We start from the raw sequence: 3,925 nt of genomic DNA, 5'->3' as shown, positions 1-3,925 counted from the left end.
AGTTAAAGTATGCTTTAGGCATGATTAGTTAGCCATGGTTAGTTTAAATATAGTTAGAGTTGCCATAATATTAAATAAACATTGCTCATGCTTTTGCATGTGACTGTGTCGTAGCTTGTGCCTTTGCCTTGAACTTTTCACGAGTGTAGCTAGTACTATTGCCTTTTGCAACAGAGTCTGTTTCCACCTGTAGGAGTGTCTCTAGTGGCTATGCCACCTTGCTTTTAGAGAAAATATTGACTCTCACTCCAAAACGAACAAGATAAGTGGTAGACTGGGTGTGTTTAAGTTTAATAAAATTGTCTTTTTAGACATGTTCAAGAAATGCAAATGAGATACTTCAAAAATAGAATCTTCTAGTATATCAAACATTTTCTACAGTATATAATATCCTGGATACGATGCTATTACCCAAAGCTTATGTGCACGATCCCTACCAGCGGAATGTGAAGTAGCTAAGAAAAGCCTTAGTATAGCATATTGCGCACAAAGAAGAAATCTACTATGGGGTTGGAAGTTGGCAATGCATGTCAGTAGCCAGCTTGGAAGCAAATGGCCGCTCATAATTGGAGATACCGTCGCATCCCACGACACGTCTTCTGGAGGGGTCGGCACCGAGTTGCAGCTTGCAAGCTCTCTAGGAGCTTCCTTGAACTGCCAAGGTCTGCGGTCGGCTGGAATTTAATTCCAGCCGTCCGATATCGCAATCTTCTTTTTCAGAAGATTCAATCCATAGACTTGCCTATCATTGTCACCTTTACAATCATTGTCAGGGAGAAAACATTGAGGAAAGCTGATGTGCCTTCATGCAATCAAGCTTCCTGTCACTTTCAAGTCAAAGATGGGGCCTCCTGCGGGCCCTTGACGCCCGTGAAATGCACCGCGGTCAAAATTTCTCCGCCGCGAGGCCATTTCTTTTCTCAAAAATTCCTCCCGCGGGCATTTCCCTAAGGTCTTCCTGATGAGATACGGTGCTGCTGCACCTTGCAACTCGCCGTTGACTATTGAGCAATCACTAAAAAGTGATGCTATCATCGGTTTCATCCGTAGACTCCTTTATTCAGGAATAACAGGATCGTGTCACGTGCAACTTTCATCTTTTTGTCGTTGCTGCAATAGGCCTCGAGTCCCTAGCGATAACAATGCAAGCAGCGAAGGGTTTAAGGAAGATGCTGGGTTTTAGACAAAGAAGCAAGAAAGAGAGAGGAAAAGTCTGGTTATAATGATAAGGACTTGGCAGCTCCTCCCCTCGCCTCTTCAGCTCCCTTGTTTAGCACTTTCTTCCTTCCTCTCAACCTGCTCCATAAGCGACCAGTTAACACCTTACTAATTTTGGATCTCCCATCCCCATGCTCTCCCCCCAACGCTAGAACTCCATCATTTGGATGCTCTATGGGCGAGTTGGAGACTGTGATTAATAATGGTTTGGCAATGATTTGTAGGTTCTTTTAGCCAACCATGAGTGGACCAATTAGAGTGGCTGGGCATTGCTATGCTAGGATGGCACAATTTGAAACGAGTGCCATTTGAAATGGGGCTGTTGGGCTTGTATTGCAGTGCTAAAAAAAAAAGAATCTTTGGCAGTCCAATATTCGTGGGGATGTGCAATCTACCTACTAGTAAGGCTCTCCCAACCCTACTAGCATGCGTGGAGAGCCACTCTAAGTTGTGCGTCGTGCATGGTGCCAGTGGAAAGCCTCCAATGCATTATGCCTTGGTTTCCACAACATATGAGGGCATGTTCACACATGGTCCCATACAATCAAGAAGCAAAAATATGAGGAACAAGGCTACTTAGATTGTGGCCACATGCAAGGATGGTTGGATGCAAAACGGATGCTTCGAGATGCAACCATATGCATTAATGGAAATGGATGTGATTCGTTGAACTTTGATTTATTCGGATGTTTGGATTTTCAATGGAGGTGTTAAAACCCGCCCTCCAACCCTCCATTCATCCTCCAAAAGCTCCAACTGCTCCTTAAGACCTACTTTCGGCATATTTTGTAGGTGGTAGCATCCTGTTCAAAGGTATGCATGTGGCTAGAAGTCAGTTTGGCAACTCTTCTCTTTAACGTATCCAAACCCCCATTCACCTCCTCTTTCACCCTCCAATTTTGGATGTTCAGAGGTCTGCATGTGGTTGTGCGGCATGATTCAAAACCATCTCGATTGACTATGGTGGCTATGAAATTCCCACAAACTACTAGACACACAAGAAACTAGCAAACTAGCCAAAGTTCTCACTAGTTGTAGCAAACTCGCAAAACTTATTTATTGGATGCTTCTAAATTCGATTCTTGTAATGTGCCTTGGGTGGCATGCTCAAGCCAAGTGAATATCCTTTTAATAGCAAACACCCTAATATGTGTATCACCACTCGCCACTTCCTTTGCATGTCCCTTTCTCTTTTGCTCATTTCAAATTTGTATGAAAGGTGCCTTATGTCCTAGAGTCAGTCCCCATTCAGTGGGGATTGACATGAATTTGGAGATCCTTGTCCATTCACGAGGCTTGATGCAAGGAACCACCAACACGATGCACCATTCTCAAATACTACCAGCTGAAGTTAGACACCAGTTCAGGGGGCATGTAGGTGCATCCCTTTGCACCCAAAAACTCCCACTCCAAGAGATGCTAGCCAATTTGAGCTTGCATGAATGCAGCTCGAATGCATCCACTCAATAGGTAAGACTAAAGAATCCACAAAGGCTTGAGAGTTGATATTGTTGCAAGATTCTTGTCTTGACAATAGATGAGAGTGAAAAGCCTCCCCTAATATGAGTTTATGGAGGGATGTTGAAGATTTAAGCATAATTGTAGGAAGAATTAGAAGCTTGGATAATAAGGGGCAAAATCAATGCCAAAATTGCATCAGTTAGCAGCACACTGTAAGAGGGCATTGTTGCTATGTGCTCAATAAGTACTTACAAGCCCAAGTTGGTATATCAAGGAAGTTGTGCTTGCTCTTGCTTGCCGTCCCAAGTTTTGGCCTTGTCAGCAAATGCAACCAGGACCCAGAAGGGATTTTCAATGCAAAAGAGACGTTATGAATGTTCCTTCAGTTCCTAAACTTGAAGGGTTCCTGATTTTCCCACCCACCCATCATCTTCAATGGTGCACAAAGCCTTGGTCCCCTATGATGAAGATGCCTTCAATAGGAATGGTTATAAGCATTCATAGTAAACATTCAATATAGCATATCGTGGGAATGCTATCTAAACATGTTAAAGTGTAATAGCCTAAGAGGTGGTCCCCATGCACTAGGGTTCTTCATAAAATTTGGGGTTTTGAGCTAGATGTTGGCATTTCCAACAAGTCCTCATAGACAAACCATCCAACTATCCCCTTTTGGGCGGGGAGTGCTTCTCCAAAAGATTTCTAGCCATTCAAGGGAATCTCAGGGGTGGCTTAGGCAACCTAGGCTCTTTTGGTGGGGATTGCTCCTCCAAAAGATTCCTAGCCATTCGAGGTAGTCCTAGGGGGTGACTTAGGCCACCCCATGGCCAACTAGAAAGCTAGATTCCTCTTGCAAGCCAAAAAGAGAAGATCATTCAATGCATTCAATAGTTCTTGCTGACCATGGGGACTCTCCTATCTTCCAAAGGATTCAATGCAATGTGAGGCTTCAATCTCGCTTCAGTAGGTGGTTGGTCATTGTTGAAGTTGATCAGATAGCCTAGTCCATGGGGATTTTCTCTAAGAGCCTTAGCACATGGATGGGATTAGCAAAGGTTTAGGATAAAATCTTATCATGATCATCAGTCCCATCCTAGACCAAGTGGCCTAGGATGAGCTTAGGATGGGAAAAGCCATTTTTTCTCCATCCTAGACCATGGCCTCAAAACATTGGGAGCCAGAATGGGATACCCTTTTATAGGGATTGGAAATCATAAAAATGATGACTTTTGTTCTTATGCCCACC

This window comes from Dipteris shenzhenensis, chromosome 12, assembly GCF_047967505.1.
Source record: "Dipteris shenzhenensis isolate YYH24624 ecotype China chromosome 12, Dip_SZ_1.0, whole genome shotgun sequence".
NCBI lineage: Eukaryota > Viridiplantae > Streptophyta > Polypodiopsida > Gleicheniales > Dipteridaceae > Dipteris > Dipteris shenzhenensis.
Note: the sequence above shows the minus strand (reverse complement) of the source record.